The sequence below is a fragment of the Dermacentor albipictus genome, chromosome 1, assembly GCF_038994185.2.
Source record: "Dermacentor albipictus isolate Rhodes 1998 colony chromosome 1, USDA_Dalb.pri_finalv2, whole genome shotgun sequence".
NCBI classification, from domain to species: domain Eukaryota; kingdom Metazoa; phylum Arthropoda; class Arachnida; order Ixodida; family Ixodidae; genus Dermacentor; species Dermacentor albipictus.
Genome location: NC_091821.1, coordinates 374,733,495 through 374,748,677, shown reverse-complemented (window position 1 = coordinate 374,748,677; position 15,183 = coordinate 374,733,495). Strand labels below are relative to the sequence as shown.

At 48.8% G+C, this 15,183-nt stretch overlaps 1 protein-coding gene across 10 annotated transcripts in view; it reads right to left on the bottom strand.

Moving 5' to 3' along the window:
* LOC135901762 (platelet binding protein GspB-like) overlaps positions 1-15,183 on the bottom strand; it is a 115,868-nt gene that overhangs the window by 88,910 nt on the left and 11,775 nt on the right. For 3 of the 10 annotated variants that reach the window (XM_065431608.2, XM_065431607.2, XM_065431603.2), the window contains exon 1: positions 2,850-3,017. The exons of 3 other annotated variants lie outside the window; for them this stretch is intronic. The gene's annotated coding sequence lies outside the window, so the exon portion shown is untranslated. Of the gene's footprint in view, positions 1-1,563; positions 1,582-2,106; positions 2,234-2,849; positions 3,018-15,183 lie in introns of those variants that run through there. 4 more of the 10 variants (XM_065431612.1, XM_065431611.1, XM_065431605.1 and 1 more) reach the window with 2 other exon arrangements.

The following is a 15,183-nucleotide window of genomic DNA, read 5'->3' as shown; positions in this document are numbered from 1 at the left end:
AGGATAATACACACTTTGAGTACTGCTACTAAGGGCACGTTACAACCCATATGTTCCATGTTCACTCGCACTGTCAGTGCTGCGTGGCTGTACACTCCATGTGCCATTCAGCAAATCTTCAAGAATCACCAAATCGCTGCAGTAACATGGTCCCTGCAGCACATGGTGCTTAAGCCGCGGCACACGCACTGTATATGCGTAATTTCGCTGATAATGCCGGTGGCTGGGTGTGAGAAGAGTTGTAATGTACCACTCAAAACATGATAGGGCAGAGGAAGCAAATCTTTGGTGAAACAACACGCGGGCCAACTAGATTCGATTTGTCATGCTGCAGGACCGGCAGACTGAAAACTTAAAGCGCACAACCAGACAAGGACTGTGAAAGAAAATGGCAAACACACAAGCAACTAAAGAAAAAAAAGGCTTGCAGCACTTTATTGGGAACCGCAAAGCAGAATATAAAGGCATGTCGTGGCCGTATATCACCCAAGCGCTCGTGTGTTTCCAGTATTCTTTCACCATCTTCGTCTGGTTGTGCACTTTAAGTTACGAGTCATGTCTTACCAACATGTCTAAACAGTAATGTGGCTCTGTCAGCCACATTACTGGACTGACAGAGCCGCCAAAGGAAGGAGCGGCAAACGCCTCCTCATATGCAAGCCATTCTTCCTACAATATAATAGGAGCAAACACACTGCGGACATCAGGAAAAAAAAAGACATCATGAACCACACTGCAAATGCATCCTGAACATGCAGTGTCCAGCTGTACATGGTTTTAGAGACTAATTAGAGCCGCTCCGTACACGTTTTCACGGAGCTTTTCGCGCAGTGCCATGTCCCGCAATCTCAGAAACCATAATCGAGTGTTGGATAACAAACTTTGCATGCTAGATAAATATTCTTCCCAATGTTTTAAATCACTTAAGACTGTTTTATTTTAGCAGCATTACACCAGATCAACGTGAAATGGATGGCGCAAGGTAACATGAGGTGAAAGAGAACAAAGAGGAAGTACACTTTCAATTCACCATACCTGCATGCGCATGGAATTCGTGTGTGAGCAGTGCAATGTTCAAGACTTGATACGACCCATGCCTGCTAACAGAACTGAATCAAGCCGAAGTAAGCAGCAGTGCTAACACGCAGCAGCCCAAGACATGTGCCAGTGGCACTGGGAAAAGTCTGCATGCTGGTGCAATAGAGTGCAGATCCCAGCACATCACTCTGCGATTCATTCTTGCGTTTGCAGAATGAAGAATGGTAGGTGAACGTAAACAACTCAATGGAATGACGTAAAAAAATGCAGCAGATCCAACGAGCTGGAATCTATATATAGCAAAGATTTGTGTGCATAAAGAGTCAAAACATGAGTACACGTGTGCACACACACACAAGCGCGGGCGCACACAAATTATACCGAGCCCTTTGTCAAGAGGAGCTGCTGATTGCTAGAAAGTACAATGGACACCTTGAATGCATCATATTTTCAGAGGCAGCATGCACACATGTACGTAGCATAACTCGAATCCAGTCTATTCACAAGCATTTACGTCCTCATTACCGTGCAGCCTAGGATGCGCATATGCGAGCTTTCTGAATCTTTTTTTTTCTATCCCCAGCACGGACGGCGCCGCCTTCGCAGATGAGCAGAGGCGAGCGCCATCTGGTGGTGCTACGAGAAACTCGGTAGCGCGCGTACTCCGCTGTGACTGGTTGGCCTATTCGGCAAGGGAGCAGCCAGGCCGAAGCTCCACGGTCACGAAACCCGGCGAGGTTCGCAAAGAAAAACGTCGCTTTTACGAATAATGTAGCACTCAGTTCTAGAAGTATGATGAAGTGCAACCAATCCGGGGAAAACGGTAACCGCCACTTCGGAAGACCGCATCGCGAATCGAACTTCGAATTCTACATTTCCCTTTCCTTCGACACAAATTCCCCAGTGGGAGGAAACTCTACAAGTAAGGTACTGCGAGTTGCTTATATATGTCAGCAAAATATTGTCGCTTGAGACGACAATATTTTGCTGAATCTAAGCAACTCGCAGTATCTCAAGACCACGTGCAATAGCAGTGCGCGTACAGTAATCGAAAAAGAAAGTGCTTACAGGCGTCTGTCAAAGAATGCCACATGCTGGGAAGGCAAATTATAGAAGATGCGACGCAATCTCTTCAAAGTTCTCGCGCGCTTCGCCAACGAACGCGCCGCGCGACCGTCCTCGGCCTCTCTTCGACTGGCTACTAGCGACAGACGTTGGCGTAAAAGTTTTTTTTCTCTCTCGATTGGCTATGGCAGCGGACATAGCAGACGCTTGCAAAAGGAGGCGGCACCTGCTTAGTCTCGGAAAGAGTATTAAAAACTACGCTTTGTCAAAACACATCGTCTCGCAACTGGGAAGATTGATCGACCATCCTTAGCGAACGTCATAACTTCCCTCGGGGCGACTCCGCGACTCCACGTGAGTACTTGAATTACCGACCCAGCCTACATAGTCAATCTGAATCCACCATGGTGGTAGTTCAGATACAGATCTACCTATTCATCGTAACAGCTGGGGCGATATCCTCGAGCGATTACATTCGGAGACATATATTTTCACTTTCACGAGACGTGGACGCGTTCGACGTCTACGAGTGACAGCGTTTTTGGTCCTGAGCCAACCGTGCTAAGACAACGCGTGCCAACGCACGCCAGGAACGGCTTCGCTCGACGCAGTCATTCAAAACCTCATGAAAGTAAAATCGTCCCTGAAAGTGATCACTCGAGAATACCGCCCGTCCACGTGCGCCCATAACATCATCAGGTTTTTTTTTTCTGTTTGTTTTGCGGGGAGAATGTTTGAACACATACCTTTAAGAATCTTGAAAAGCTGCACCACTTTGCAAGAAGGTTCAGGGCCTATTCATAGAGTGGAATCGCGGAACACATTGTGAACACACTTCCTAGGAAATAAACAACGCTTTCCAAAGTTTCAATATAATTTAATGGGTAGTCCCATGTATTGGCTGGTCACGTGTTAACAACGACAATGTTGCTCGGCGTGGCAGCTTCCGGAAACTAAAACAGGCGACGAAACTCCTGGCTTCTAAGCACACTACGCGCCAAGTGCTAACTAAAATGCAGTTTTGTTTACTTGTATATTTTTCTTTCATTTTGTACGCGCTGCGCTAGGCGTGTATATATGATTAGTTCATTTCGGCAAGGAAGCTTGCGGCACGCTTCAGCAAAAAAAAATGGCTGTGGCTTAGCTAAGGTTAAGCCCAGGATGCGAAGCATACTAGCCTGTATTTTAACGCGACAGCGTTAAGGAGCTCGTGTCGCAGAAAAGCCGGTGTCGTCGGCTCAGGCGTGCGGCGCTTGCTCAGGCGCACATTTCGTTGTCGCGCCGAACGCTGCGTTGCTGGACGCTCGCCGCGTCCTATGCGGGGGGGGGGGGGGGGGGGGGGGCGACGCCGCGAGCGACGGCGCGAGTTGGAGCCCCGTTTCTCCTCTGTCATGACGTCACGGTGTCACGTGGTATTGAAGGCGACACCGCCGCGCTTGAGGAGCTGGGTTGAGCTCTAGTAATATGCTTCGCATAAAAAAAAATTGGGAGGACGCTTAAGCTTCGCCTTTAACAGTGGAACACGATAGCATTCAAAGATTTCTGCTTCTCACATCTACCGGCAACTGCAGCTTATGTAACGGTCATAGTACCTTGCTGGTGAAGCAGCGCACAAACACGGACACAGTGAAGACAAGCAGGAATTGACGGAAGCAGGAATAGACGACAGAGTGTCGTCTATTCCTGCTTGTCTTCACTGTGTCCGTGTTTGTGCGCTGCTTCACCAGCAAGGTACTATGATCACTCACCAACTAGCCCAACTTTCCACGTTATGTAACGGTGTTCGCCGGGAAACAGGAAACGCTGGCGGCAAACGCTATGGACGAAGGCGAGTTTTCTGGCGATGCGACGGAGGCGAATGCCATCTGGAGGTGTTGCGAGGAGCCGAGCGCGCCGTGCACGTGGTCAGTAGACACGCTAGAAAAGGGATCTGTGATTGAGTTTCCACGTAACAGAATCATTTTCCTCGTAAAAAAAAATTAAATTATGGGGTTTTACGTGCCAAAACCACTTTCTGATTATGAGGCACGCCGTAGTGGAGGACTCCGGAAATTTCGCCCACCTGGGGTTCTTTAACGTGCACCTAAATCTAAGTACACGGGTGTTTTCGCATTTCGCCCCCATCGAAATGCGGCCGCCGTGGCCGGGATTTTCCTCGTATATTTAAATTACAATCCGACTTTATCATGTGTGTAGGTTGTGTGTAAGTCGTACTTTACGATTTTTCTGACGTACTTGAGGAATTCAATTACTTTTTACCTCGATAGTGGCCCCTTCGTGGTTCGACCATGGACTTTCTTCGGTCGTATTCCGAAAGGCGCGACTACCGGGACCAACGTTTATGTACGTAAGGAGCCAGTGAAGCGTTTCATGCGCGCTGATCTCAAGGGAGTGCAGGAGCAGGTAGGACTGAGATCATATTCAAGTCCAAGGCCGCGGCTGATCGCTTCTCAGCTGATCCCACCTTGAAGGTTCGCGAGGTTGAGGTTCGTTTTGAATATCGAGGAGCTCGCTCGAAGTTTGTCAACGTTTATGGATACCCTCTGGATCTACCAGACGGGGTTATCATCAAAGGTCTGGAAGTATTCGGGAAGGTCCAGGGGATTTCCGGCGAATGCGTACCTGAGTTTCCTGAGCTCGCTTCAGGAAACTGGTGCATCGGTATGGAGATTGTGCAGCCCGTTACGAACCTTCTTCGCGTAGACGAGAAGGTAGTGCAGCTCGAGTATGGGGGAGTCATGCGTGTGTGTCGTAGGTGAAACTTGGATGGTCACAACGCTGCTGTGCGTGACACGCCGAAGCTCGCACGCTGCAAGCAGTTCGGCCACGTGGTCTGCGAAGCAGCGTGCGTGTGATGCGGCGGGGACCACGCGGCCTCGGCATATACTGTCCAGGTCGACCTACTCGTCAGCAGCTGCGCGGTCACAGCAGCAGGTACCTGCGCCAGGACGGGCGGCTGCTTCAGCGGTAGATAACCCAGCAGATGCGGTGGAGAATGAAGAGAACTATAACTAACGAAGACTATAACTGTAACTATATAACTATAACTAACTATAACGAAGAGAACTTTATAGGCTGCTTTGGGCGGGGTAGACACACTGCCAGGGGCGAAGGAGATTCCGCGGTTCCCGACGTGCCCACTATAAGCCCCTGTCTGTCGCGGCAACATGTGGATATGGGGGTGGCTAAGAGGTTGCCGCGGCTCTCGCTACATTAAGTCTTTACTTGGTATGCCCATCGCGGCTCATTCTCGTGCGTGATTTCACCTGTGTATTAAAATAAAGCAGGTCGATCGCGTCTCCTTAAGAGGCACTCCGAAATTCAAGGATAGCGCTGGAAACGTACTGCGAGAGCTTGTTGATGGACTGGGACTGGTCGATGCTTTGCGCGCACTCTGCTTTGGGAAGTCAGGAATGTCTTGAACAGGGCAAAAGGAGAGGAGCCGCAGCGTTCGGTTTTGCGTCTCATCATCACTGGCCCCCAGTATGCATTCTTCTTGGTTGTCTCATTCTACTCTTAGCGACCACTGCTTCCTAATTCTGCGGCTGGCCGACTCGAACTCAGCGTCGCAAAGGAAGAGACTGTGGCGTCTAAATCCACGGCCCCTAAAGGACAGGCAGGCAACCACAGAGGTATCGTCTATTCTATTTCGCTCACATACACAACAGAGAGAATCTGGAAGGCACATAATGGAATGAAGTGAAAGTCAGTGTGCGTGAATGCTTCAGGTCTTAGGGCAAGCGTCGAGCGCGCGAGGAGCGCGAATAGATTAAAATCGTATCTGACGCGATCCTCCTGCTCTTGTCCTGCGGGCCAGGAGTTGCTCCAGCACTGACCTCACTCTGAAAAGAACTTCGGATTCTTCCGCAGCGACGCTGGGATGGCTTGAGAGCTATAACCCGAGTGCAGCGGTGGGAAGTGGAAGCGTGGTGCAGCAGAAATGTCCTCCGTAGACATCTTTCAAGGAAGAGCACAACACTCTCTTCCTTAGTTGATCCAAACAATGGTAGCGTAGTCTATTCACCTGATGCAGTTCTTGCACTGGCGAGGCAGTTTTAGCGAACTTGTACGCCGGGCCAGTTGTCACTTCAGCCGTATTTTACACCAGCTGAGCGACTGGAAGTTTGTGACTCGGCGATAGTTGAGGAGGAGCTTTTTTCGACTATGAAGCATAATCGCAGTTCAGGATCCGATAATTTGACAGTTGAGTTTTGTGTTAAGTTTTGAACCTTTCATATCACTGGTGATTAGGCTGCTTAGTGAAGGGACTTAGCGTCTCAAAGAGAGGGGCTAATCACTCGCCTTTTTAAGGATGAGTCGAGAAGCACCGATCTAAGAGCATGCGGTCCAATCACACTCTTGAACTGCGATTATACAAGCTCATATATAGCAAAGTGCCTTTGTATGCAGCTCACTCCAGTGCTAGAGCACTGTTTTAGGGGCATACCAGGCATGTTGTGTCCAGGAGCGCTCCACTCAGCTTCGCGGTTTAACAGTAAGGGACCTTCTCCTGTGAGCAAATGCTATAGGAAAATGCCAGGCATTCTCTGCTCCGATCAGGAGAAGGCTTTCGATATCGTTAGCCACAGGTAGATTTCTGGGGTTTTGGAAGAGGCTGTCTTTAGCGTGGGTTTTTGGCGAATGGTCCAAGCTTTGTGTTTCGACATACTTCTGTTAGTGTCATACAGGATCGCGTATCGGAGGCTTTCATTGTGGATCGTGGTGTGGCAGGGGGATCCCCTCTTACCTGCCCTCTACTTACTTGCTTTTGAACCGCTTCTGCAGAGGTTGTCCTGTGACAGTAGAATTGGCAAGTTCCTACTCCCACCAGGTTCCCCTCCAGTTGCGCTGTTCGCCTATGCAGACTATTGTCCATGCAGCTTATGCAGTCTATTGTCGCCCTGGACGAGGCATCAGCGTGCACCGTCTTGGGTGCCATGGACGGTGTCATGGACGGATGCAGGGCGAGTAGTGCAAGGTTGAATAGGTCGAAAAGTGCAGCCGTATACTTGAACTCCACTCCACCCAGCCTGCACCCCGTTCATGGTCTCCCCGTGAAAACGCGGTTGCGAGTCTTAGATTTAAATTTCGATTCAGACGGCTTGTCTCCTGAAATCTGGCAGCAGGCTAAGAAGCTTGAAACCAGAATTCAGGAATTCGGCGCGTTATCACGTCCAATGACAATTCTTTGGTCACTTCTGTTTTTCTTTCTCACTTATGTAGCATGTGTATATCCTGTTCCAACCCGAACCAAGCTCATTTTGGAAAGGGGCAACTGGCTGTCTAGCTCGGCGGGTGCTCAAGCAGCCCAGGGATAAGGGAGGACTCGGAATTCCTGACCTGGGCATCGTGGCTACTGGACATGTCAGATGGACCCAGGTCGCCCTTAACTCGCACATGCTTCTGACACAACGTTTTACTCCCTTTTTTCTTAGCCTTTGACCCCGTTTGTTTTCCCAAAGCACATTTCCCCCACTGTGTGCCTCGCTCGGTTTCCCCGTCCACTATTTATGGTGCGGCTGCCAATTCTCGGGTATGGATCCGCAAGGTTCATCCCGGCATTTATTTCTTTAGTTATTTCTTTGTTTATTACATACTGCAGACCAATCTGGTCCAAGCAGGACGGGCAATACAAATTACAATATATCTCTGTTACACAAAAAGAGAACAACAACAACAAGAAAAGAAACATGATAGCACCTCAGGAAAGAACATAGAAAGACATGATCAGATCTAGTCATACAGTGCGTTATAAGGTTCTGTTAGGCTATTCCAGTCGGACACAGAACGCGGAAAAAAGGAAAAAAAATCTTATAAAGGTTTGTTCTCGCAAAGTAGGGGGTTAGAAAGTGCGTTTGGTAATTATGCATGGATGTAGTTTCGACTACAATTCAAGAAACAGATATCATCACCCCAGGTCTCCCCCCGCAATGCCAAAGGTACGATCTGCCCTTCTACAGGCCAAACTGGAAGCTCATTACGGCCAGCTTCCTCGACGCCAGGCGAGCTACGTTCATGTACCGCCTGGCGCGGGGCTGTCTGCCGCTGAGCTACAGACGATTCACAGCCATCCCGACAAGTGGGATGTGCCTTGTTTGTGGTAGTCGGGAGGATACGGTTCATATTTTTTCAGTGTTTGCTTTCCGCAGCTCTCCTCCAACGGATAGCTAGGCTTTTTAGCCTTCCAGGTGTTCCATTTCAGATTGGTCGTTTCTTACACCCTTTGCCTAAGCAGGCGATCGACCAGTTCGGGCTTCTTAATTCTTGTCGAGTGCTCATACCAAGTTTAGTTAGCACCTTGTGATGAAGCATTCGGGGGGCGGGCGCCGAGCCTTCACGAAGTGCTTGCAAAGGCACAAAATGAGGTCTGGCTCCATCTCACCCAGGAGCGGCATCGCTTAGGCGAGTTTCTCGCCCTGCCGTGATTTTTTACTAGTCAGGTGCAAAGCTCTCTCTTAATTTATTATGCATGCGTCTAAGGTCTGCAGACTTGGCCGTGTGCGCCAGTCGATCCACGTGTTTTTGTTCGTTTTCATCATCATCATCAGCCTGGTTACGCCCACTGCAGGGCAAAGGCCTCTCCCATACTTCTCCAACTACCCCGGTCATGTACTAACTGTGGCCATGTTGTCCCTGCAAACTTCTTAATCTCAACCGCCCACCTAACTTTCTGCCGCCCTCTGCTACGCTTCCTTTCCCTTGGAATCCATTCCGTAACTCTTAATGACCATCGGTTATCTTCCCTCCTCATTACGTGTCCTGTCCATGCCCGTTTCTTTTTCTTGATTTCAACTAAGATGTCATTAACTCGCGTTTTTTCCATCACCCAATCTGCTCTCTTCTTATCCCTTAACGTTACACCCATCATTCTTCTTTCCACAGCTCGTTGCGTCGTCCTCAATTTAAGTAGAACCCTTTTCGAAAGCCTCCAGGTTTCTGCCCCGTACGCGAGTGCTGGTAAGACACAGCTGTTATAAACTTTTCTCTTGAGGGATAATGGCAACCTGCTGTTCATGATCTGAGAATGCCTGCCAAACGCACCCCAGCCCATTCTTATTCTTACCCAGAGCCAGAACCGATCGTGGTGTACCCTCGTGTGGTCGCGCAGCACCGCTGATGGCTTTGGTGACTTCCATGGTTGTTTGCCTTGACCTCTTCTGTGTTAAGGCAATCCCAGGGTCTGTCAGGCTCAAGTCCTGTAAGACCGACATGGCTGTTTGTGTGGCGAGTGCAGTAGCTCAAATCGTGCTGCACAGCAGCCCCCTTGTCTGGGAAGGACCGTTGGAAAAGGGGGAGCGCCGCGGTCAATGTACCGAATGATGCTGAGTTCTTGAGTACATGAAAGCTCTGGGACGAGGTACATACGGGTAACAATTCCTCTTCCCATCTGACAACGGCGCGCTAGTATGTGCTACCTACTTTTGAGGTTCACTATGTGCGGCGATGAAGGAAACGGATGCCAAGCGCCTGAGAGTCGGCGCGCCTAATCGTCACGCTCGTCAACATGAAAAGATTTGTCCGTCGGGTGTGTGCGACGGGATTATGCGCCATTGCAAATCCTACCGAATTCCTCTGTGTGGGTTGACAAGTGTGTTAAGCCGACGTGATTCACGCTCATCCCCTCTATACCAGTGGGTGGGTTTTCTCCGTACACGTCTGTGTGGATTGCCAGAGAGCGTTTTTTTTGTTTTTTTCGTATTCCTCTGTGTGGGCTGACGAGTGTGCTGACAAGACCCTCTACCAGGAAGCAAGAGAGAATGAGGGTGCCTGGGTGGGTATAAGAAGGCCAGCGAATCGCCACGGACACATCATCTCTGCCCATGCGTGTAGGAACATGCATGCTGAACGTTTTTGTAATTTTTTACTTGGAGCGCCTGCCCCGCTCACGCTTAACGATGTATTAAACTGCTGTTATTTGTTTTTATATCATCTCGTCTTCCCTGCCGAACCCTCTCTAAAGGTCAATCTGGTTCGGGCTCCAAGCAGACGCTGTTGAAGGACGCCGAAACCCCGTCCCCGTAACAACTGGAGGGGCCGGCTCGTAACAATTGGTGGCAACCGTAACACTACCCATAACGTTGCTGCAACAACGAAATCAGCTGCTAGGTTAGTTCTATTTACTAAATACTAGTGACGTCACTCCCACGTCGCAAGCTGCCGTCGTCGCGGCAGCTTGCGCAACAGTAAACTTTGCCGAGAAACTTATAGAGGGAGCGCTACGTGCCTCACATTGTTATCAGGAACGCCTTATCATCAATTATGTGGTTCGGATAATTGTTTTTGTGCTTATTCTTTACTGAAACAAATCCTGTTCTGAATGAATATTTGATGTTTAATGAAAAACCCTGTTCTGTATATGTGCGTGATTCCAAAGAATGTATGCACTTTTCACTTGACTTTGCTTAGTGCTCGAAGCCTGCTTCACTTCAGCCACGGGTCGGCCCGGTATTGCACTACCTCCGAGGTCGGCCCACATTTTGGCCCACGGACGACGACACTAAAAATTCACCGACAATTGCTATACTCCCTAATGCGAAGTTTGAGCGCAGCTCTGTGCGTGTTTTCATATCGCGGTATATTGTCTGGCGCGGACAAACTGTGTCGCGCGGCACGTTGCAAGCGGAACGAAGTGTGGCTCGACTGCCTTGCTAATCAGGAGATTGGGAGGCAGCGCGTGAGTGGCACGTGGGCGCGATTCACAGCAGGCACCGCAGACAAACCTCCACTCGTGTAGCGCTTTGTTTCCATATATGGTATCGGTGGACGCGCTCGCCGCATGCCTTATTGATGGCGTTATCGGGAAATAGACAACGCACGCTAATCTGGCGCCATCTCGTAGCGATCGTCTTGTTCTCACGCCTTCGCCGCTTCATGGTTTCGCTGCACCCTCCTCCTCCGCTTTCCTCCTCGCGCTCTTTTCGCTATCGCCGTCTTTCATCGCCCGCTGCGCTCCGCGTTCGCTCTTTCATGATTCGGTGTGCTCGTTCGCTCGGTTACGCCGAGGTATGCCGACGAGGAACGCAGATGCTCAACGCAGCAACGAGCGCCTGTTTCAAATGCAAGCGATTGAGCGAATGGAGGGAACAACGGCGCGGCGCCGCGAAGCTTTTCGCGAGGTTTCGTTTTATTCCAGCCACCCTAGTTTCGTTTCACATGCATTGCTGCCGCGCATTTTCCGCCGCTGCGAATATCAATGTTGCTGGCAAAAAACCGCAAGACTTTCAGCCAGTTTCGGTAGTTTGCGACTACCAACATAAGCATTGTTTTGCCCCTGCTTCTTATATATTATTTTATATATACGTATTTTGCGTTTTAAGTATATAAATATCATGCTTACTTTTTATCTTTTGTGTTGTTTTGTAAAAAAAAAGTGCGCATATGCGGCGCAAAAACACGCGAGCGGCTCGGTACTCTGCCATAATGTGACGCTAGCGTGTCGACTAGAGTGTGTCGACGGATATTGATTTACGTGCGCCACATGACGATTCTTACACGCATCTCCTTTTGCTCAAGGAGTACTGCCTTAAAAAAGAAAAGAAGGCTTTGCTCGAACTCCGGTTTCCGCGGCTCTGATGGGTGAGACCCATCTGGGAGAATGGGAAGGAAGAATCCCATTTCCACACCGCGGCGAGTGTTTGCACAGAAATAGTTATCCTAATATTTTCGTACAAATGCTGCTGCTCATGAACGCCGACACCGAGTATTTTCAGAAGTATTATAAGATGTCGGCAGAAACGTTTGAGGAGCTCCATACCCTCGCGGAAGAGCCGCTCACGAAGCCCTTCGTTGTGCGGGAACCCATACCGTCAGACGCAAGACTTGCAGTGACTTGTAGTTGACTTGCAGACTTGCAGTTGACCACCTTTCATTGATAAATCGCTGATCCGAGTACGCCAAGCTGACATTACTTCTGCGCTTCCTTCCAGGTACAAAGCATCGGGGATGCAAATTCAAGATGTCGCCCTGGCATTCAGATGTGAGCATCTCGCAGCTGATATTAGCAAGTAAATAAACATCGTCCTATGCGAAGGCTTTCCCGCATTAGACCTCCACTGGTCATGTGGCGAGGCGGGGCGTCATTGGTTCGGAAGCCGTGCTGCCGCCGCGATGAAATTCCAACTTGCCCGAACCTCGCCGCTCCAGCTGCTGGTGCCGCCGCCACCAACGAAACAGGGGTGCGATCTTGTACGCGTTCCAAAATCGAACGGATGCGGTCCGTTCTTTACATCACGAAATAGGTGGTCCGTTCCGTTGCGTTTGTCCGATAGCAGACGACACGGAAAGATTGACAGCAGATATCACGTCACAATTGACGTCATGCCGTTAGTCACGGTTAAAACTGACCAATCCTGTGCGGCTCGGTGGAACGCGCCGCCTCCGTTCTATTTTGGAACGCGTACAAGATCGCACCCCAGGTTTCTGCGTCGGCAGGAATAGCGAGCATTTTTCGCTTGCATGTGAAACAGGCTTCAAAGAAGAGCTGCGCTCTGAAATGCCGACCAACGAAAGGCTAACAGCTTCGCCGTGAATAATGTTTCCCAACGTTCGTTGGTCGTCCATGGAGTGTGACACATGGCCACCGACAGACAGCACGTTTCTTGTGGGGCTGCGGGTCATACTTATGGATTTAGTCTAAATTGGCTAATCCTTACCAATAATTCTGAACTAATCGTAACAGCGCAAGCACCTAAGACGAGCCACAATAAGGAAAGACACGACACACACTGGCGCTGTGTGTGTCGTGTCTTTCCTTTTTGTGGCTCGTCTTAGGTGCTTGCGCTGTTACGTTTAGTTCAGAATTATGTACCAACTAGGCCCAAATGAAGTGTTACTGAAATGCCTTACCAATAAGTACGCAGTTCTTCACCTCAACATGATTCTGCCTTCGAAAGGAATAAAATCCGCAGCCTCATATGCATATTTATTGCGACTGCGCGTGCTCTGCAACAGAACGCCTTTAGCAAAGTACCATTACTTTCAGCGGTATAAAACAAAAGTGCCCAGACAGGAAAGACGCTGGAGTTGTATATTAAATGGTAGATAAACAACCTTCTTGCAGATGAAGAAGCGATAGCTTCATTGTTTCAGTTGGTATCCCAAAGAAAAATATATGGAGGAGGCATAAAGGGACACTAATGGCAAATATTACGTCAAGCTAAAGTGACAGATTAGGTTAGAATAGAGAGCAGCAGGTCGCCTCAACTGTCTGCGCCAATCGAGTCAGGCAGCACACACGGCGAAGGAACGAAAGAACCAACAAGAGAGGCAATATGTCACCAGCAGAAAATCGGTACCCTCACGAGGGCCTTCCTCACCCTGTTCTGCTCCCACACGGTGAGGTGAAATGAGAGTGCGGTGACGATGTGAGGTCAAACGAGGAAAAGGCGATTCACATTACTAAAGAACAGAAGAGTGATCGACTCAAATCGTATGCGTGGTGTGTTTAAAGTGCGTTGAAGTTTTGAAGTGCGTCGGCAGGAAATCTCTCTAGCGCACATGTACGAGGAAGCCCACATTTAACTTACTAAAGTCATAAATGGCTGTTGATGTTGGATGTACCTAAGCCTATTCAAAGATGTAGCCACCGAAAGCAGCAACGAGAGTGGGAGGAGTGACAGCGACATTTTGTCGTCACTCCAAGATAATGATTTTATGCACTTATAACCACAGGTCAGCGCACACCTCTTTGTTCGAAGTTAACACCTACCTCGGAATTTACCTTTTCTTGCTCTAATGAAATGGACAAAAATTTGAGTTTGAGGATTTTCGGGCACTGATAGCGTTTGCTTACCGATGAACTAAAGGAAACATCAAGATGAAGAAAAAAAAATCATGCACGGTTGAGAGCGCTGTAATCGTGGCGCATTCGGTTCTGACAGAGCGCGCTGTCACGTGGTATTTTTTAAACTCCGCGGGCTTTTGTTTTTCCCAAATAAAAACGGCCACGTTAAGTCTATCTCATCGGAAGTGCCTGGGTTGGGCAATATTTGTGGAGCTCCACAACCTTCCCATTGACGCCTGAACGTTTCAAGATATATTTAAAAAGTGAATTAATTTATCTCGGCCAATTACTCAAAAAAAGACGAGCAAAAGAATGGTACTGTAAGTTTAGATAAACGCTAACATCCACGCGCGATTTCTGTTCTGAAGAACGCATAGGTCTTTTTTTCAAAATCTTGGTCCAAGTTAGCTGGGACACCATATATATATATATATATATATATAGTCACGGAGTAGTGACGGTGAAGAAAGCAGCCAAACTGTGATTAACGAAACTAGCGTTTTATTGGGCGAACTTGTGACCTCAAAAGCAGGTTACACTCAAAGAACAACGCTAGCGGCGAACACAGTCGGCAATCGTCGAAAACCTGATCAACGGGTCAAGCGCATTGGCTTTTATACTTCAGTCATCGAAGTTTCCAGAGTAATCGCTGGGACCCGCGTGTCTTCCAGAAAGTTCTGCATCGTTCGCGGCGCGCGATGGAATCAGATTACGCAATGTCCGGTGACAACAGACTGCGGATAGAACCACCGATAACTTTCGAGAAACTTCCGATACATGCAAGCGCGTCCTGTGCTGCGCAATGAGATTTGTTAGGCGGTGAAACGCGGTCACCCGATAAACAAGTACACGTGTCAATACCCCCCTCTTAAAAAGCATCATCGTGATGTTACAAACATAAGAGAGCGAAAAACAAAAGGACACTTATTAAACAAAAGTAACAAAACAACGAAAAGAAACAATGTCCAAGATAACGCAGTCAAAAAAAAAAAAGCGAAATCCAAAGGTCAGCTACGCAAAGTTCCAAACTTCATTAGCGCTGGTTAAACGGCTGAAGTTGCACAACGTGGACTATTTCAGGGCGCGAGCGGCGCCGCTGTGACAGCGAAATGCCGTCTGGTACGAGAAAAAATATATATATGTCACAAGAGCGGTACGCCATTCCACGTGATTGTCTCCGAAAGGGGAACGTAGCAAGAATCGATTGGCTATTGGCTTCAGTGTTACCTAAAAACGCTACAATGACCCATTCTTAGTTAATAATTCATCTCAGATAATTCAGTATCTTAAGGAGAACA